Genomic DNA, 22,124 nt, shown 5'->3' on the forward strand with positions numbered 1-22,124 from the left:
TCTCCCTCTGACCCTCCTCCCTCTCATGCTGTCTCTCATTCTCTCTGTCTCAAAAAAATAAATAAAAACTTAAAAAAAAAAAAAAGAATAAAACCACCTCTACCCCCTTCCTTCTTCTCAAACTACAAATATATATAGCATATTTCACAGACACTTATCTGTGTGATTATTATGCACACCCAGGGAAGAGTATGTCACAACCTGACAACTGGTTTCATCCGATTAGCCTATTTTAATATTCTAGATCATGTTAAATCTAAAGAGCTTTGGGAGAACACCAAGAGCTCGTAATATGTTCCAATTTGGAACATAAATTTATTCAGCACCTGGTATTGTTTGAATTGGTATTGTTTAAAAAAAGTCCACTCTGTTAAATCGATTTGGAACGACTTTAAAATAATTTGGGGGTACAAAACAGGGATTCATTAAATAAGTAAATAAGTGGATTCTTGCTTAGGTCCTTCAAACAGGCTGGTGGGAGGAGACAGGCTGTGGGTTCAGGCTATGGGAGTCTTAGCCCCACTAGTCATTCTGGACAATTCCATGAGTGTTTGAAGTCTTGGGTTCCATGCAGTTAGGGGGATAATAAGATCTCCTTTTAGGGAGAGTTTGTGAGAATTACACTAGATAACTTACATATGTAAAAAACTTCTCCCAACAAATGCTTTAGGAGCTCAGTAAACTCCCCCTATCTGTAGAATTATTGATAAAATACTTTAATAATTGACCATTCATGGAACATTTACTCTGTACATGGAAGATATGAAAATAGCAGACATTTCTAGGGGGGGAAGTATTGTCACTGATTCCACTGCTTTAGATTTCTGAACATCTTTCCAAGATGTTGATTAAAGCGGCTGCCCACATTTAGAAAATTCTTAAGTGAGATCTCTGTTGTATGGGGATTCTTGATGATCAAGTTAATTGAGACTGTCAAATTCTCTCTTAATTGCTCTGAAATTAAATTACCAATGAATCCCCAGGCAGAGCAAACGTTTAGTTATTCACACAAACATAGGTCACGGGCTCAGTCTCCTCCTGGCACCCTGGCACATATCCCTTATTTGATGAAATTATAAATATGCTCCTACTTAAAGTATGGAAAAGCTAATTACCAGTCCTCTTGATTCAAAATGTGTGATTTTTAAACAAATCTACATTTAATTGAATATTTTATTGAAGTAATTTTAAAATGTTTTGGAAAATACGTCACTAACATACGAGAAATGTTCTATAATGTCCAGTCATATTAAATAATCAAGTAGTCGAATTTACTGCCACCATGGTTACTTTCCAAGTATTCCGAAATAGAAAATTTTGAGTCCTACAAGAGTCAGTGGTGCAGAAAAGAATGCAGAAAAGCTGCTTTTCAATTTACTCGTTTTCTTTTCTTTTTTAAGATTTTATTTATTTATTTGAGAGAGCGAGAGAGAGCGAGAGAGAGAGCAGGAGCAGGGGGGAGGGGCAGAAGGAGGCGGAGAAGCAGATTCCCTGCTGAGCAGGGAGCCCGATGTGGGACTCGATCCCAGGACCCTGGGATCATGACCTCAGCCGAAAGCAGACACTTAACTAACTGAGCCACCCAGGTGCTCCTATTTATTTTATTTTCTATCTTCCTTATATCTGAGTAAGGTTCTACAGGATCATAACTCCTCCTTCGATCACGTAAATTATTGACTGAATAAGAGAAGATTCTTCTGCTGGTCATATAGCGAGTCATTTATTCCTACCATCACATAGATCCTAGATCGGACAAAATCTCTGGAGTTACTTCTGATTTAAAGATTATACTCTGTTTTTCCTACTGGGGCTGAGCCTGATGCTCACTTTATATACATACATGTAACTGATGTTACCATGTAACTGATGCATTCAATGTAATTGGCCTGTTTTCTCCTAGGGTCTTACGTTCGGAGGTGGAACGCTTTTATCTTGGGCTGCTATAACAAAAATACCATGGGCTGGGCAGCTTATAATGGCAGAAATTTATTGCTCATGGTTCTAGAGGCTGGAAGCCCTAGATCAGGCTGCCAGCATGGCTGGATTCCAGCGGGAGCCCTCTTGTAGACTGCTGAGGACCATCTTCTTGTTTCACGGGGCTGAAAACAGCGAGAGGAAGCAAGGACTCTCCTGACTCTTAAAGGGGCAATCCCATTCATGAGGCTCCAACCTTATGACTGCATCTAATCCTAATTACTTCCCAAAGGCTCCACCTCCAAATACCATCACATTGGTGTTTTTGACATAGGACTTTTGGGGGGCCACAAACATCTAGTCGATAGCAAACACCTTTCAAACCACAGCTGTCATATGTTCTGTTAAACCATCAAGCCATTGTTCCTTTACATGATTCGTTCACAATCAGTGGAGATCAACAATTTTAGTCATTCAATTTGTACGGCTACACAGACATACCAAACCCACTATGAGCTAGAATAGGTGTGAATTCAAAATCTCCTTTGTCCTATGATGGTGGCATATTGAATACTGTGGGAATATTTCTGGGGTACCCAAGAATCCAAGTTGCAGATTTCGGGATCTGTGTTCTACATAATACAAAAGCATTGTGATGGAAGCAGAGGAAATGAAGGAAGTGTGCATTGATGACTTCATCCTCCAGAAAAAGTGGAGGCTTTCTTGGGGACCTCAAGGATGTGCTGTCATGAGTTAATCTCTTCTTCAGTTTAGCTGGTTACTTTTTGACTTAACCTGAGGCTCATAGACTGAGTATTCCTTCTGTATCAGGAGATCATAACTCCTCCTGAGCATATGAACCATCTCCATCAGCAATTTACTTAGATGAGTTTGGCTGTCCTAAGAATGCCAGACTGCATCAGGCTCCGATCTAACTGGAAGGCTGACTCACTCCACCGCCTCCTGTCAATTTTCCAAATGATTTCCACATTTCCATCAATATGTCCTGGTCTTCTCAGACTTTGGATGTTCCAAAATGCACTTTCCAGCTCAGTCCCAACCTGAAAGCCAACGTGCGCACTTGGCCACTCTCCCTCGTCAGAGACTCTAATCTTTACATTAAGTTTCATGGGATACATGGATGAGTGCTTGTGATGGGATTTGGGACCACTCATCATCATAAGGGCTGCTGACATTTGTATTATTTAGAAACCCCTGGGCACATGAAACAGGAGGACATCACTTGGGTCTTTCAAACTGGTGCATGTCTGTCATGGCACATTGTCTCTGCTTCCTGAGATAGAGCCCAACCCCTCTTCCAGAACTTAATGGCAAATATGTGACTTGCATTTGGAGAGTCAGACTGGAGTATTTCCTAACTCCATTTTGGTAACCATGTGGCAACATGATTCATAGATTTTGCAAGCTAGGAACTTGGGATGATAAGTGGTGTTAATAACTCCAATCAGCACTCCGAATCTCATGACTGAATCAAGTAAATGACTCCTCACGCCCTTAGAATGTTGAACACAATAACAGATTAATGCAAAACAAATACGGTTCAGAGTAGGCTTTTACTGAACTGGGATGAATATTTGGCATGTTTGTCTATAATTGGAAGTTAACCTTTACCCTATAGAACCCAGAGAGGGAATCCTCTTTCTAAGTGTGCTCGCTTTCCTGTGTTAATGATATCATGACAACTACTCTAGTCTTTTTTTTTTTTTTTTTAATGACAAGAATAATAAGTTGGTTTTGGGGATGAGTAGTAATTTTAATCATTACTGAACTTTCTTCTTTTCTTTTTCTTCTCTTTTTTTTTTTGCCTAAAACTACTACATAAACGCTTGGAAACCTGAATTCCAGACAACGTACTTCACTTTCTTCTGTTCCTGATTATAAATACTGATGTACATAACAAATCCCGACTTGCGAGACACCCATAGAAGCCATCTCTTTCTTTATGGTTTTGGATTTGCCCAGTCTCTTATGGGATTTATTACCCTGTCCTTTTTATCATTCGTCTTTATCTTATTCCTTTCCCTGCCACCCATGTGATTCTTTGATATTTTCACTAAGATGGCTTCTTAGGGAGTCCCCAGTAGCTCTCATTTCCCATAAAGGGCTTTCCCTGGTTGTAGGTCTCCCTCCCCTTATCCCTTTACTGATCCCTGGGCATGGTCACATCCCAGCAGGATAATCGACATATCCATTTCCAGGAGCACCTGCATAACATCTGCAAGGATGGAGCTCATATGTGGGCAAATCTGGAAGCCTCATCTAGCTGTTTCCTCCTCTGGCTGAGGTCACTGCCCAGAAGGAAGGGGATATTCAAGATGCTCGTGGCCTTTTGGGGCCAGCAACCTGATGTCTGGCCTGGACCCCTTCCCTGCAGCCCCTTGAGCCCTGTTGTCAGTGGTGCTTTCGCATCCAGACTCTGGATGGAGGCTTCTGAGTAGAGCAGCCCAGTGGCTCAGTGTCTGGCTACCTCTGCGCCCCATGCCTGCTAGATGGTCCCTGTCCTTCCATGGAGCCCCCTCTCCTTTCCCTGCTGGGTCCTGCCTTGTGGTCAGTCTGGTCTCCAAAGCTGGGGCTTGGCTCCATTTTCCTGCTCTCATCACTCTAAGGACCAGAGTCCTGACCCCAAGCCCACTTCCCAGGACTGGACTCCAATTTCCCTGAGCACCTAGCCCTCACCTGCAGACTGGACCCAATCATATCCATTAATTTGGTTGTTGCAAGGGAAGGTTGAGGAAGACCCTGAGAGCAGGTGTTGCACAATGGAACGTAGGTCAGGGGTCAGTAAACATCAGTTGACTTTCCTTCGTTCTGCCTCCTGCTGGTACCTCCTCTCACTTATATGTCTGCAGAGCTTCAGGCTTCTCATGATTTCACTGAATAATGTTCCATTGTCTGGATTTACCCATTCATTCACTTACTGAAGAATATTTTGGTTGCTTCCAAGTTTTGGCAATTATGAATAAAGCTGCTGTAAACATCTTTTTCATTTTACAGAATCTTTGCAGCCAAATGCAGGTGGCATTTAATTTTTTACATTCCTCCCCACCCCCAATCCCCAGGTATGTTCTATTCCGCCTGGGAATGCTGCTACTTGGGTTTTGAGCATCATAAAAGGAAATCTAATAAGGAAAGTGATTGTGCAGGGCTCCTGGTGAATGGGAGTGGTGATCTTATATCATTTGTCTTGGAGGATGGGGTTCTCCTCCGAGGCCCCGGGGACATCGCCCCTGCCCCCACCCTTAGCTGGGTGCTGGGCCCCTCTCTCTCCACCCTGGTCTCAGCCTGCATGTGACACAGACATGAGTGTTCAAATCTTGGGGTGTCCCCCAGGAATATTTGACAGCCAACACCGCAGAAGTTAGAAGTGTGCATATCTCTATTTGTGTAAATGCGTAAGATATCTTGCTTTGTTTTTACCTGTTTTCAGATTTTAAGAGGAGCATTTACCAGGTACCCTCGTAGGACACAGCTTTGCAGGCCAGCCTGGCTTGTGTCTCCTGATTGGGTTGCTGATGCTCACTCACCAGGGTCAATGCTATTCTTAGATTATAGCTGTCCGTTGTACACTGTGAATCTGTGAAATGTGTTGTTTTACATTTCCCCATACTAAGCATGATTCCTTTCTTTTAAAAATATGAAACCATGCAGAGAGGATCATTGTAGAAAATTTAGAAAAAATAATAGAGGTTTAAAAAAATCAAAAACCTACAATCATGCTCTGATCTAGTGAGTATTCTGCACCTCTATATATCTGCAAAACGAGGGTCCCATCTGTCTTTTGTATTATTGGCACTTTATTCAGGGTAGTCATGCTTCTAACATTAATTATTTTCATTATCTGCAGGAAAACAATTGCTTGCTTTCCCTAAAAGACTTGTAGCTTCCCTCCTGAAGCTACAAAGAAAAGCTATAAATAAATTAATCTCAAAAAGTTTGGTATAAAGTGCCAGCATTGTCTGAACACGTTCAGATAATTGGTTGGTTAATTGGCAGGCTGTTTTAATGTTCTCTCATTTGCCTCTCTCCCTCAGAGGGAGTACGGTGGGGGTGGGGGGGGAGTGATACCGCCATCACAGTGGATATCATTAATTGTCTATCAAAGGTGAAAGAAAGGTATACATTCTGAAACCACTAGTGTTTTAATTGAAGAACAAACATTTGAGCAACTCTTAGCCACAGAAGGCGTTCCCTTTAAATAAAACAAAGTAAATCTTGATCTAAACTTCTTTTCTTCTCTTCTGGAAACCTTTTATATTTATATTTGACTCTCCTTTTACCTGTCAGTAGGCATGAATGTATATTTCAAGTGTGTGTGTGTGTGTGTATTACACATTTAGGAAAAGAATAATACTCTTAGGAAATTCTTTTCCTTAAAAGGGAAGTCGTATATATGCACTTTCTTGCCACACACCTCTACTAATTGGCATTTCCAGGCTCTGCTTCAGAAACTTCAAGTCTCCTGGTGAGATTCTTCTATATATGGTTTGACTAAAAGTCAGTTGCAGAGTTTCTCTTTTTCTTGAAGAAAGTTGCTGCAGGGAGAAGCCCAGAAGTACAAACCGGCGTTGACATCCAGACCGTCTGGGAGGACAGCTGTCTGTCTGTCTGTCCTTAGCAAAGGTGACCTATTTCTTTTCTTCTCCTCCCTGTGATTCTTCCATTCAGCAGCAAATCTGACCATCACAAAGCTTTGTTTTCGGACATAGTTGTTTGGGGAGTTTTTATGGTTATTTTTTAGGTAATACCAATTGTCATTTTTGAAAACAACTTTTATCAGAGCAGCTAAACCATTCCTTAGGTTAATCGTGTTTTCTGAGAAGGAGTTCAGGATTCACCTGGGACCTGGTGTGCTATGCAGAATTCTCTAACCAGCTTCACAGAAAACCCAGCTGCTTTCCTCATTCTTAAATGGTTCGCTGTTTTATTTATGTGGGGGGCAGAAAAGCCAAAGAGCCGTATACTCATCGTCTGCATGTAAATTCTCATGTGCTTTAGAATTTACCATGGTTGAATTTACCTTGGTGAACCTGTAAGGGAAGTTTACCTTGGTGAACCTGTAAGGGAAGGAGATGCTGACTTTTTTATCCAGTTCTGAAGACGTGTGCATCCTGGGATAAGCAGCTGTGAAGACCAACAGCCCCTGGGCAACCTTTGTGTTTCTCTCTCCTCCCGGATGTAGGAATCCACCACATTTCTACTAAAATTAGTCACCCCTGGAAGGAGTCCCACAACTTCTGAATATCTGGTTTGCGATATCCATCCATCTTTCACTTTGGATAGTTTGAGGTCAAAATATCCATTTACCAGGTAACACTGATACAGCACTGTCTTGGAATCAGAAGAAAAATGGATAGTGCTAAGTGTTATTAGCGGAAAAGTAGCAAAGTGATTATTCTGTCCGTTCCACACACTTAGTTTCTTTGATCTTAAATAAAGAGATCTATACATTCTGTTTCATTCACTCCTGTTTCATTGTATTTCTCTCATATATTAAGTGTTCCTTACAAATACTGCGTTCATAAAAATGGTAGGGTTAACTAATCAGCATATAATATGAACACAATAATCCTAATCGATAATAACAATTTGGCATTGCTTTATTATCATATGAAATGACAGTAGTTTTTGATTATGAAAATGTGTGGCGTTTTTAGATATGCTATTGTTAAGAATGACCTATTGGGACACTGTCATAAATAAGGTATAAAACAGCCAGCCACTGTCCCTGACATTGATGTTGTACCTGAAGTCTGGAGACCTTTGGTCCTACCTCTGCATTTTTTTTTTTCCTTCTGCATTTCTTTCTTTTTTTTTTTTTTTTAAGATTTTATTTATTTATTTGACAGAGAGAGACACAGCGAGAGAGGAAATACAAGCAGGGAGAATGGGAGAGGGAGAAGCAGACTCCCTGCTGAGCGGAGAGCCTGACGCGGGGCTCGATCCCAGGGCCCTGGGATCATGACCTGAGCCGAAGGCAGACGCTTAACGACTGAGCCACCCAGGGGCCCCAGCCTTCTGCATTTCTTGGAAGAGAAAATCCTGTCTCCTATCAAGCTGGTTATAAGAACCCAAACTAACTGCTTCAGGAAAAGGCTTCTATACATGACACTGGAGGTGCATCTGGAGTCAGAGAGAGTGAACCCTTTAGAACTCTGGACATTTTGTATGACTGTATGTGTCTGCTTGCTAATATACCTCTGTGTGTATTTTTATCTATGTATCTCTATCTGTCTCTACCTCTGCCTATCTATCTATCTATCTATCTATCTATCTATCTATCTATCTATCTATGGCAGAGATTGATCTAAAATTTACATGCATTAAAATGATGAAGCATCTAGACCATAAGAATGTCCTCATTGTTAACATATGAAAAAATATATAAAACATTACTTTCTAGACACTGGACAACTGGCAGCCTGAGAAAAAGAAACAAACAAGGTGAGCCCTAAAATTGCCTCAGATCACAGCCTAGAGGCAGTGTCCAGACCCTACCACGAAGGGAGAGGAAATTGAAGCAAAGTCTGGAGGTCTGGCTGAATTGAGGAGACTTAAGAGTGGAATTTAGGAGGCCAAGGTGGCTGAAATATGTGGGACAGAGTTCTTGTAGATGAGCTGCCCAGAGCGAGTTGCTGAGATCGTCAGTGGGTCTTCTCTAACCTCTGGCTGAGAACTGATGTGCACAGTCCTGAGTTGGGGGGAACCACATCCAGGAAGCAGCAGACCCAACATCCCTGGACCTTGCTCTTGACTGTTAAGAGCATGTGCTCCACTAGTCACAGTGGAAAGCGTGCATAAGACACGGGGTCTTGATTAGAGTCCAAAGAAGGGCAACACCTTAATTGTGGGGCTAACAGTCCTAGCATAAAGGCTGTTCTTGACCTGGCTTATCAAGGCTCAAACGCGATTTCAAAAATATTAAAATGACTGCAGTAACTTAACTGCATGCCAAAACGAAGCCATGCTCTTTAAAGGAATACAACGGAATCCAGCATTCAACAATGTAAAGTTCTCAGTGTCCAGCAACCAATGAAAACTTACCAGGCATAGAAAGAAGAAGAAAAATATGAGTCATTATAGGAGAAAAATTAATCAGTAAAATAAACCTTGAAATGACAGAGATGATGGAAGTAGCAGAAAAACCTTAAAACAGTTATTATTAATCTTGAAAATACATCAGATAATGTACAGAAAAAAATGGATATGATGACGAGAGATGGAAGATTTAAAAAGATCTAACTGGAATGTCCAAGGATGAAAACCTGCAGCATTTAGAAGCCAATTTGCTGAGGTGGGAACATAATACCTCTACATCTTTCCAACTAGGGCTAAAAATCATAATATCAACAGAACAACTGAACTGGTTCAAGCTGGACTCTAAAAATCACTCTATTCTTCTTAGATTAACCTTTGACCTTTTACCAGACTCTTCTCAAAGAATCTGGCCCAGCAAATCCACAGATTGTCAGCTGCTCTGTTCTTGAGGATGAACAAGACCTGCCCGGCCCCACAGCACCAGTCTTTCAGGAGGGACATCCTAGAAACCACGGCAGGCCAAAGAAATCTTCTCATTGCTCCTGATCTTTGAAATCCAGTGTATTCAGGTTCTGTCCAGGCAATGTTTTCTCTCTACTTCTCCTCTCCTGGCATGCAGGTTTTCATGTCTGGAACATTAAAGTATGCCTCCTCTCTCACCTGTGTGTGTGTGTGTGTGTGTTGTGAGTGGTGTGTGTGTGCCATTCATGTGTGTTGTATGCTCTGTGTGCATACATGTGTGCTGTGTTGCATGTGTATGTTGTATATATGTCTGTGTGCATGTATGTGTCATGTGGTGTGGCTGGCACGGAGCATACATGTGGGTTGTATGCTGTGCACTGTGTAACATGTGTTGTGTGCTGGATATGTGTATACGTGCATGTCTTTTTCATGTGTGCACATGTGTTGTGTGTTGTGTCACACACATGCACATACATGTATGTGTCACATGCTCACGTATCATGCATCATCTGTGGGGCACACACATGTTGTGTGGTCCATGGGCATTTGCGCACACACGTGTGTTGTTTTGTGTGTTTTGTGTCTACGTGTGCATGTGTGTGTTGTGTGCATGTTCATGTGTTGTGTGCATGTATTGTGTGTGCATGGGTGTGGGGTGGTGTGTGTGTGTGTGTGTGTGTGTGAGATAGCCCCGACTAGCTCCTGTTGGTTCCTCAGGGCTCACCCTGGGCCTCACACTTTCTGCAACAATCTCAGTTTCTGTCTTAGCATTCTCCACTAAACCAGAACTCATCACACTTCATTTTAAATGCTATTTATGTGTGTGTATCATGTAAGACCACAAACCCTTTGACAGAAGGATCATGTTTATCACTGTTGCCCAGGGCTTGGTGTCTTAGGTGGAACAAGGCACCTTCATGCCATTATTAGTCACCATGAAGCTTCCGTTTGGAATCTAGAACCCACCAAACCTTGAACAAATCACAAATACTGAGCGATGTTAACATTCCATTGGGTGTTGATGTCAAAAAGAGAGTGAAAACAGGGAGGGGCAGTTTAATTTAACAAAACACTTTCCAGCGTGATAAGTGGCTGTAAAAATGTAAATAACAGTCGGTGCAAAATGACCCTTGTACTTTTTTCTTAATCACCTTTTCTCACTAAATATGCTTCTTTTTAATACTAGAAATGATTAAATCTAGGAGATTTTCTTAGGATTATTTGGTCTATTGTCTCATGACCCAGATGGGAGTTTTATTTTGCCATAATATTTCCAGTTTCCTTTGAAAAATGCTTTATTCAGTCAATGAATGATTTGACAATGTATTTGACAATCCACCTTGGGTTAAGATCGTTTATTTCTGGGCTTTGCTAGTTTTCTCCATCAGGTCATTTATTAGGGGTCTCTAATTTGGGCAGTGACTTTTTTTTTTTCTTAAACCACATTGTCAAATTCACATTATCATTATCATCACAAACTCTTTTTGTCCACACTCTTTGAGAAACACTATCGCCTGAGGCTAAGAGCAAGTTGACTGTCTTTCCCAAAGGAAAACACCAGAAAAATCATTTATCACTTCATCCTCTTCCTTATCAAGGATTTCTTCTCACAGACTGAGGCTTGTCCCTGAGGCTCTTTGGAAATTGACAGTTCAGGAAGAATCAATGCGGAGCTGCATTTTTGATGGATGAACCATTCGAAAATTCTATGGCATTCTTCCCATGACCTTTTCTGAAGACAGATAAATAGCCTTCCAAAGGTTGCATTTTATTTTATGTTCAAAAAACCCTAGCCAGTCAAGGTTTATTAGAAACAACCGAGTTACATTCAGTTCTTTCCCAATATGAAAAAAATAAATAAAGGGGAGGAAAATATAGTGCAACTTAGAGACGTCTTCTGGAAGAGGAAGAGAGACTTACAAAGAGAGAAACTTAGTACCACAGGAGTCTGAACCACAGGATACAAGACTGCACAGAAGCTCTCCATTTCCTTAAAGATGATTTATTTTATATATTTTATTTTTTTACTTAAAGATGATTTCTAACCTGGCACCCCACCCTGCTAGCTATTTTGTACTTGATACATCTAATTTATGCATCGCCCCACTTGTGCAAACCTAACACTGTGCAGTTATCCATAGGGACGTCTCTAATTTCATGGCCCATGCTATGTTATGGAGGAAAAAAAATAAATACATCGAAACAACAACACACCGACAAGATGAAACATGGCCTTAGAAAAGTCTCAGTATTTAAATTCAGTGAAGCCTGAGCAAATGTGAGGAATGGTGATAGCATAGGAGTCAGAAAGTACTTCATGTAGTTTCTTATAGGATTTGAGTATGGGAACGGAAAGGAGCATCTTGAAGAATTTAAATAATGATACAGAAAACAGGTAAAAACGATAGAGTGAATGAAGCCACAGCCTGTGGCCAGTGATAGAAAAAATGCTTTTGAAGAGTCAGGAAAAAGGAGATGTGCTACAATGAGGAAAACGCTGGACTGTAGGCGAATTACATTCCCAACTCCCGCCCATAGTCTGTCAAAATTAATATATCTTGAAATGTTTAAACTGTAATTTTATTTAGCTGAATTTCTGTTGTGTTGTGTTGGGCTGTGTTTTCTAGGGTTTAGGTAAGCTGAAAAAAGAGATCCCCAGTGACGTGCACCGCAGTGAAATTTCACATACGGATTTGTCACATATATTAATGCCGTTAACCAAAGTCGTGATAGATCCCGTGTGTTGAGTGTTTACTGTGACATCCACATCACAGGCCATACCTTCTTAATTCCCTTAACAATTGTCGGGTGACTGAATTGTTATTTTGTCCATTTGATAATGTCAGACAGTGATTACAGCGATGACTGCAAGAGGTTTTAGGAACTCTTCAGGAGACAATTTGATAATACAGCATCTCAGGCTCCTATGTTGAGAGATTTGTTATCAGTGTCTTTCATGTCACCCATTGTTGTCTTCCTAGATTGGCCAGCAAAGCACCAGCCAATTTCAAGATGAGGAAATAGAGAATTAGACTCTTCTGTTAAAAACAGTCTCCATGAAAAAATTTCATGCAAATTATTTACAAGAAGTAATAAAAGCTGTGACAAAAACCAGCCACTTTGACATAACAGACACTGGCTATGTGTACAAAATTCTGTAACTCAACAACAACAAAAAAAGCAGCAAGCTTTCCAAGAATGAGCTAAAACCCTTAACGTAAAATATCTTCAGTAAAAATCCAAAGAAGGAGAAGAAATACTTTTTCAATTGTGACACAGGCAAATAAAAATCTCTAGAACACTCAGAGGGGCTTCACTGTATTTGTGATGAGTTAGTCAAATAGTATAAATGGGGGGAAAATTCTCTGAATATAGCTGTTCATTTTTTTTTTTTTTTATGTTTTCTCTGAGTCACTAAAGTGAAAACCATTTTGGAAAATGAAAATAGTTCTTAGAATTTCAGGTAGATTTTGCAAATTTTAAATCATCACTTTCTATCTTCCTTATCATGAAGTCCTCATTGAATGCAGATTATGGGCTTGGCAGTGAGTAAAGGAAGGAAAAATAAGACAAAAGGAACCATGCTCAAAGGACTCCAACCTAATAAAAAGGCAAGTTTGCAGTGGACGAGGGATAGACAACATGACAATATGAGAAGTTATTCGTCATGGGAGAAGATTAACACGTGCCTTATAGACTGTCAGCCCGTTCCCATTTTCCTATGTTTAAGTTTGGAGACATATTATTTGATTCTTTTTCTATAAATGTGATTACAAATAAGACATTTAACAATACTTAAATTTTACAAGATTGTAAAGGTAAGAATACTTGGAAAGAATAGTATTTCTTCCATAGAGGTACAATAGGAGAAGAAGAGATCAAGGTCCTAGTAGGAGACTTTAATGTATGATACCAGCCATGGGTTAGAATGTTGTCCAAGGATCTTTAGGAAAAGTGTGAACTCTTAGTTATTATTTAGAGAGATTCATAATTCCATCACATTGTTCACATAAAATATATCTGTCAAGAGACTGGTAGAAGTAGGAAAGAGGAAAATATGAGAGAGAAAAAGAACCAGAACCCAACTAGTTCTCAGCTAAGAGAAGGATCAGGTCAGGGCTGTGGGTTTAGAGCAGGGTGGTCACTGGGTCTCCTGCGTAATGTCTGGTCAACATCTATTTAGAGAACCATCTGCAGCAGGAGGATCGTGGTAGCATTAATCAGTCTGTCCCCAGCTCAAAGACCTTGTGTTGTTAATCAGGCGCCTGCCTGGGGATCTCACCTCCCACTTCAAGTGTCTTGGGATATTCCTCCCGGCCCTATCAAATGTTCTCTTTCCGGGGAGCTCCAGTGAGTGTGGTGTTTTCCTCTTCCTGCATTCCCAGGGCTGATTCGCGGCCCCAGTCTTTTCTCGCCCCTTTTTATTGGTTCCCCAGGGAGCTACCCTGCTGCAGCATCCATGAATCCATCATTTTATCTAGCTCTATTCTAGACAAAAATTTCATGTTTCGGAGGAGCATTTTCCAAAACATACTCAGTACGCTAGTTTTATAAAAGCTCAACACGTCCTCCCTTTCCAACAAACAGAAGAGTTTTGAATAGTTGCATACCTGTTCACAATGTATATTAATATGTCCAAGAGTCTGAGAACTCCTTGAGTAGAAACATACTCTGTATCTTAATTCATTCCTGATTTTTAACACAGTGATAGGACCATGGCATCATTTTGGCAAGCATACTTCAGCATGTGCTACAGATTATAGTCTGGGAAATGCTGAGCTACCATTCACAAATCCTCCTGAGAAATACATAGAAGTTCTACAGACTGGCAAGGCCATCTTCAGAATTACAAAAATTTCGTGATATCAAAAGAGTAGCGAAATATTCAGGTTCCTTTTGTCCTTCTGCGCTCTGCTTTCCAGACGTTAATGTGTTTGGATATCGTGCACAATCAGCACAGAATACATCGGAAGTTGCGTCTCCAGAGGAGTGATGCAGAGACCTGATCGGGTCACTTAAACTCTTGGGGGGGTTACAAAATGGAAACATTGGGGAACCCCAGCAGGCTGAGAGAAAAGGCCGTGAGAAGAAAAATAGGATGTCTTTCATCAGTGAAGTGACCATGAAGGTGGGTTTTCTTGTGGCATAAGATAAACTGCATGCCCTCCCTGGGTCTGTGCACACTGAGAGGGTCACAGCCAAGAGCCAAGTAAAGACTGTGTTTGGTCCCGCTTCATCGAGTGTGAGTGCCTGTGTGTATCCTTCAGGTGAAGTCCGTTCGGGGAAGATGATGAAAAACAAAGCAGGTTCAGTTCAGAGGGGAAACTACTATGTGCCTCGTTGAGTTTCCTGAAACACCACCAGAGGGGTTAAGTTTTGTTTCATGGGACGATGACTAATCGCCGTGTGTCACTAGGGAGCAAAACAGTTTTATCCTCATTGTGGTCTTATTTGCTTTGGAATGATAGGATATGCCGGGAGATTTCTGGGGGGAAGTTAGAGGTCCATAAAAATGCCCATTAGCTCTCTGAGAACATGGAAAACCACATCCTAGAATTCACTTGTAAGCACTCCCCACAAATCATATGATTATCCTGTAAAATAGCTCTTCCAATGGACGTTGCCAGGAATGGGTATTTAGTGTACAGTGTTCCGTGTTGAGTATTTACGGCATTTTATCCTTCAGACCATGACATCCTTTGGAATTCAGTGGGTCTCGCTCTGTGTTCCTTTGCAAAGCTCTTTGGTGCGTGCATAGCAATACTTCTGAGCACTTAATACGCGCTCTTGTAGTGCAGTCTATGTGTCCTTCATGAGGCTCTGCGAAGGGCATCACTGTAACCATCATCATGATCTTACGGATCAGACAGCTTGTCTTGACCAAGCTAATGCTGTCTCCAGGCCAAGGATTCTTCATGACTGCTCTGTGGCTCTTTTCCTGTCTTGTAAAATATATCCTGAAGAAAAAATTCCATAACTCTCCTGTGTCTGGACCCTGATAGAATTTTCATTACTTGCCTGGGTTTTGCACAAAACATCTCCCCATCCAAGTCCCAGATTATTAACAGTGAACATTAGCCCATGTCTAATTTAATAATTATGTCTAATGTTGTTAATAATAAAACACATCATCAGACATTCGGAAAATCATTCATAATAGAAGAAAGAAAAAGGGAGAAAGAAGAGAGCAGTGTTTTATCATGGCCAGTTTGAAACAGCTTGGTTTTTTTTTTTTTTGTTTTTTTTTTGTCATCTCCATTACAGTTCCAATTACTGAGATATTTAAAAGGCCAGCTTAAGAAAAGGCAACATACTGAAAAGAAAGCAAAGAAAAAATGTTCGGGCCTGAGTAAACAGTATTCCTCTGCAAATTGGTGTCAACAGTCATTAAACCTTCATATGAAAACAGCAAAGAGAAACTTATAGTTCACTTTGGTTTCAGAACTTGCTAAAGCAAGGACACAGAACTGCTTTGCTCTGAGTTTTAAACATTTTAGTTTCTCGTGTTTTTCGTGGTGTTTTGCATAAAATACTGTTAAGGACATTGACTGGCAAACAGAAATTACCCCATTGTCTGAAGGAGGCCATCCAGCATGAGGGTTAAGGCTGGGCTTTGCGGAGTGAGCTGGGATGGTATACCTGCCCAAACACACATCACTTGTCTGCTGATGCATGAGATTTTCATCAACCTCAGCTGTGCTGCCCAGGCCCGCTCAGAAGACGCAGAAGAACGCCCATGAAGGATGGCGCCCGGTGGCTGGCTCACCGAGGGTCCCTTGTGAGATGAGTGAGTAGGGCCCCTCCAGTTAGTGCAAGCACTTGTACTATGAGTGAATAACATGGCACATTTCCAAGTGTTTGCTAGTTAGAAGATCCGTGACTATCCACTTCTTCTTCATACAGTCATTTCAACTTTGTACCAACGGAAGTGAATTTGACTTAAAATTTTTGTTCCTAAAAATGCGTATTTTTAGAATTGCACGTTTCAGAAATAGAGAACAAAACCTACACATGCCATCCACTGTCGCTCCATTCTACTTGTCTATGTCTCTTCTAATGAGTGGGACATTCCTTGACACTAGGGTTTAAAAAGTTTTCTTCTCTCTTCCCTAGTCAGGTTCCTTTCCTATGATAAATCATGTTACTTTTCCCCACAGAGCCGTCTTCTTGGTGGGCTCAGCTCTGTTGTGTTTTCTCCGCCTGACACTTCGACACTCACCTTGAGAAAGAATTTCAGGCAGCTAGCCAAATCATACGCCCTTTGTCTATGTCAATATTTATGCTACCTCTCCTCTGACTCTCCTCAAGTTTGTCTCCCTCAGAATTAATTATTAAGTTCTCAAAGGGATGTTTCCTTTGATAAGATTGTTTTTTATATAAAACTGCAGGCTTTTTAATTTAGAAAAAAATCACACATTCAGAAAATATTTAAAAAGTCCGTATTAGAAAAGAAAAAAGTTTATGCTCAATTTCTGCCTCACTACATGTGACAATTATTTCGTTTTTTTTTTTTTGTTTTTTTTTTCAGGTGCCAGGTCTGCTCAGTAACCGTGATATGTCACCCCCTCCCCCCCCCCCGTGCTTACTCACCCAGTGGGGGCTCTGATCTCCAGCTCCAAATGCTGATGTGAGGATCGAACGAGGCCCTCCCTGCAGAGCAGTTAACACACTATTGTTGATGTCATCATTTCTCTCCTTTATTTGCACTAGTTCCCCTTGATTTGCACCCACAATTTACAGAGTACCCTGTCGGACACGGGTGCGGGGGGAAAGATGGTGAACGAATCCTTGTGTGTTCTTAAGTGCGGCCTACGTGGGGATCATCACTGAACAACCAGCTGGGGCATTCCAACCTACTTATTATTCAGTATCACTTCCAAATCTGTTGGATGAGTCTCTTCAGACTCATCTTCCATGTGAAAAAGTGTGCTTCTCTTTCCCGTGTAGGATGAAGAGCTGTGTCCACAGGGGAGTCAACAATTTGAGGGATTCATCCACCTTGCTACTGACTGATCTACATTCCAAGAGTCAAAAACATGGGACACGTCAAGGGGAATTTATACCGTGTGTAAATTCTTATCACATGGAAACAATCTGGGTTTACAAAAGACCTAACCACTTCTGCACTGAATGGGAGATGTAGAAACCAGAATGCCATTCATATCCAAACAAATGACTGAAGCCTTGGGAATGAGTCTCTTTACTAAGTGTCCTGAGTCAGCACATAGAGAACCATTTTAATAGACTCCTGGTGCTGTCGGTCCATGTCTAGTTTTCACAGGCTGGTGCTGTTTTGGGTTCACCTTCATCACAGAATCGTGGGTGGTTAAATCCCCAGTTAATGCTTAGTTAGCCAAACTTCCTGCTTAGGCATTAATGTTCTTTACAAGTCAATAGTGAGGTCCTATCCACTCTGTCATCCTTGTGTCACCATGTCTCTATCTTTTTGGAATGATTAAATTCCCAAAGGAACTTAATACATTGATTTCATGCCCAGTGTAATTCACCTATGAATCACAATGCAAAAAGCCAGCAGGTGTAGAGATCCAAGACTACACAAACTGATAGATGGGAAGAGAGATCCCCTGCATGGGTGAATATTTCAGAAGCAAAATAAATGCATGGGAGAGCTAAACGTAACATGACGTGCAAATTTCTGAATTTCTGGCCACAGTTAGTGAGAGGAATTAAAGGCTGTGATGTTTGGCTCAAAAAATCCTAGGCTGATTTTTCTTTGTGATAGATGATGCTGTGTTAATGACGAAATGACGAAGCAACGCTTTGAGCATGCTGAGAACTTCCCAACTGTCTCCCAGCTACTTCTGTTTTATCCTCACAAAAGCATATGAGACAAATACATAACTCAGGAAGCTTAACCCTTTTGAACAGACCTCACAGGTATATGGATCAGGCTTGAGCCAAATTTATGTCAGAGCAAGCTAAGTAAACGGATTGTCCGTGGCTAATTGCCTCTGGAATATGGATCATAAAAATGCAATAAAGGAGGAATCAAAATCAACACACATAAAAAAGCTCAAAAAACATGAAGCCATCTGGTTTTTGAAGGACAGAATTATTTGATATAAGCAGTGTTTTGTTGCACTGGTGAAAACCCCTCCTGGCTTCTGCCCTCAGAATTTGACAGAACAGCTCTTGCAAAGGTCACTGGTTATCTCCGTGTCACCAAATGAAAAAGGCATTTTCTCTTCCTCCTTTTTTTTCTTAAATTTCTAGCAATACTTGATGCAATAGACTGACTACTTCCTACTTCCTGAAACACTTTATCCCATCTTTCTGATTTTTCTTGTACCATGCTGGAGGATGTGTCTTAGACCTCTTTGCTGGGTCCTCTTTTCTACAGAAATCTTGAATGTTGCCTTTCCACTAAGTTCCTATCCAGGTTGATGGTTTCAATTGCCGTCTGGTTGCTAATGCCTTTCCATTTGAGATTTCTGGCTTAGGCTCCTGTATTCAAGTGTTTATTAGACATTGCCACTTGGATGTTTCAAAGCATCTTTAATTCAACATGTCACAAATGGGGCTCTGGCTTCTCTTTCTCCCCCCTTGAATCCACCGTTGTGCCCAGTAGTGGCCCCCTTGAAAAGCCCATAGCTCAGTGAAGGGCTCCTTCATCTACCTATCTTCACCAGATGTTTGGGAGAACCTTGCCACTTATCAAAAAGGCAGAGCATGGCTGTTTCTCCAAACATCCCCAGACAGACCTGTGATCAATCAACAGGACAACTGTACACTGAGGAATGGAAACAATCCAGATTTTCTAGGGATTATAAAATAATCTATCTGACAGGATGTTAATCCCTAGAGACACAAAATATCATGATGGTCTGTTGGCCAAAGAAAAGCAGGTGATAGACAGGCGGCATGAATCTATTTCACAGAGGGTCCAGGTAGGCTATGAGCTTATCTGTGGCTATTTACAAAGTCTTGGAGACTATAAATATACTTAACAACCATCAGAATCCCCACAGAGGTCTTGCTATTGGAGCAAGCACTATTATGGTAGCAAGGACCCAAATGGAAATTCCTGGAAAGGCCTTCATCTTCAAAATAGTAAACGGAATGACATGGGAGAGTAATGGAGATTTGTGTCTCCATCAAGATGTCAAGATGCAGAAGTGGGGATTCCTATCACACCCTCCTCCAACTCACTCCTTTGGCTGGTAGAAAAGCCAGATGGATCTTGCAGAATGACTTGGATTATCACAAACTTAATCAGTAGTGATAACAATCACAGCTGCTGTACCAGATGTAGTATGTTCACTGGAATAAATCAACATAGCCTCTGGCCGCTAATATATACCATGCACCCATTGATTGGGTAAACTTTCTTTGCAATGCCCATCAGTAAAGATAACCAGAGGGAGTTTGCCTTCATCTGCCAGGGAAGCCATAAACCGTTATTGCCATAGCACAGGGCTATGCCCAACCTCCTGTTTTTTGGCACAGTTCTGGAGGAACCTTGACTATCCCATATATTCTTATCACACTGGTCTATCATATCAGTAACTTCATGTTAAATGGACGTCAGAGACAGTGTTTACAAGCAACCTAATTGGCGACATGAGGGGATAATCACTCTGGATCTCCAGATGTCTGCCACACTGGGGAGTTCCTCGGGGTCCACTTGTCTCACATTTAAAGATGTTTCCTCCAAAGTAAGAGGCCAGTTTCAGGGCATAGCCCTTAGAGGATCTCTCTGGATTCTGGCACAACATAGATCATGTTGATTTTGCTGCTCTGCCTCCAGGTAGCCTTCAATTTCTAAGCTCTGAAAGGAATCTGGAGTAGGAGAAGGCTGTGCAAAGAGTTGAGGTATGGTGAAAACTGTCTTGCTACTTGGACCTTAATCCCTAGTAGATCCGCTGGTACCTAGAAGTGTCTGTGGTAGAGGGAGATGATGCCTTCCGGAGGTTCTGGAAAGCTCCGGTAGCAGACTGACACACAGGCCTAGGGGTTTTGAGTAAGACCATGCCTACTCCTGATCATAATATTCTACATTTGAAAAGCTGCTCCTGGTTTGCTCCTAGACCCAGGTAGAGACTGAAAATCTGACCTGGGGATATCAGTAACTATGTTGCTATGCTATGACATAATTTGTCAAAATTGGGGTTTATACAAAGCATTGGGTCATAAAAGTTCATTTTGAATATGCACAGCAGCATTTTGTTATAACATGGAAGTTGTATATGCAGGACTGGCCATGAGCAGGTGTACCGGGCACAAATAAATTGCTCAGGATTGACTCCCACAGGCCTTGTTCCTGTGGCCTTGCTGCCTTTCCCTCAGCACATATTAAGAGGCCTCCTAGGGAGTTCCCTATGATGAGTTACGGAGGAGGGAAAGGGTTTACCTGGCTTACAGGTAGGCCATCACGGCACATCTGCGCCAGCTAAGAGTTGGCTGCTATACGCCAGCCCCTTCGCGATGGTCAAGGAAGTTAGGGCACACACCTCCAGCTGTCTGCTGGTTGTCCAGTTCCTGGAAGGGGGGATGGCCTGATGTTCAGATCTGATTCTTGGACAGTGGCTACTTGGAAGATTGGTGACCAGGAGGCCAGGGAAGAGGAGTGAGGAAGGACCATTCAGAGCGGTGACAGAGAATGAAGATCCCGTGTCTTGCAAGAGATATGCCAAGTAGAGGACACTCATTTCCCAGGAAGCCCTCAGCAGACCAAGTGGCCTCTTGTGTGACAGAAGACTGCCTTTTCCTGCAGGTGCTCCAAGTTGCCCTGGACACCTTGCACAAGTGTCCCAGCAGCAACAGTGCGGTTCTTGTGTGAGACGAACAACATGGGCTCCCTTGCACCAAGCCCAGTGTGGTTTCAGCCACTTCTGAGGGGGCCCAACCTGCCAACACAAGAGGCCAATGTTGAATGCTTGATATGGCCTTTCTCAGGGGGGAGACTTGGCCACATATTGGATGCTATATTAGAACTGTTTCATTACAGAGGGGGCTGTGATTTGTCCTCAAAAACCTTCCAAATACTCATCTGCCAACCCTACCCGTAAAATTTGTGCCAACATCATTTGTGGACTTATGGAATGCCTTAACTCATGAGCATGTCACCACAGAGACCATTGCCTGAGACTTAGGAACTCCTATGTTGACAAAGGAACTTTGGCCTCCTTACTGCTCAGAAGCAGCTGGTGTGATACCATGGTAAGTTCGATGAATGCTAAATTATGGCACTGATTAGGAGGGAACACCCTGCAAGGTTAAGACACTGTCCTTCAATGGATAGTATAAGCCTTTACACCAGGGCCAACGTATGGTATTCTGTTCCCCAGCAGCCAAACTCCGTGGGTCCAGGAGCCAAGGGGCGGGAGCAGGAATCCTGTCTCACTGTCACATCTCATTACCCAATTTCAGACATTTGCCTCACATCTCCGCAGTCTTGGGTTTCCTGTATCTGGAGACCCAGCATCCAAGGGAGGAATGCTTTTGGGAACACTGCCATGGTTTTGTTGAGTGACAAGCTAAGGCTGCCTCTTAGCCTTTGAGACACAGAAGGAGGAACACAGGAGGTCACTGTACTACTCAGTATGGTTCACCTCAGTCACTAAGGGAAAGTTGGGTTGATTTCACACGATGACAGCTGGGAGGTTGTGAAACCCCCAGGTTCACTGAGCTGCCACCCTCTGCTGCTGTCTCATCATCAGGGTCAATGGGAA

The 22,124-nt window shown here is 41.9% G+C and overlaps 2 long non-coding RNA genes across 2 annotated transcripts; both read left to right on the forward strand.

Moving 5' to 3' along the window:
- The first annotated feature begins 7,650 nt into the window (after positions 1 to 7,650).
- Positions 7,651 to 9,570, forward strand: LOC135364352 (uncharacterized). Its single transcript, XR_010411229.1, has 3 exons — positions 7,651 to 8,106; positions 8,336 to 9,226; positions 9,338 to 9,570. It is a non-coding gene; the product is annotated as an uncharacterized LOC135364352 (long non-coding RNA).
- Positions 9,571 to 14,051: 4,481 nt separating this feature from the next.
- Positions 14,052 to 18,587, forward strand: LOC135364353 (uncharacterized). Its single transcript, XR_010411230.1, has 3 exons — positions 14,052 to 14,560; positions 15,697 to 16,219; positions 16,961 to 18,587. It is a non-coding gene; the product is annotated as an uncharacterized LOC135364353 (long non-coding RNA).
- The last annotated feature ends 3,537 nt before the right edge of the window (positions 18,588 to 22,124 follow it).

This window comes from Mirounga angustirostris, unplaced genomic scaffold, assembly GCF_029215605.1.
Source record: "Mirounga angustirostris isolate CCGP_5_RB_7025 unplaced genomic scaffold, mMirAng1.0.hap1 SCAF_5, whole genome shotgun sequence".
Classification (NCBI taxonomy): Eukaryota; Metazoa; Chordata; class Mammalia; order Carnivora; family Phocidae; genus Mirounga; species Mirounga angustirostris.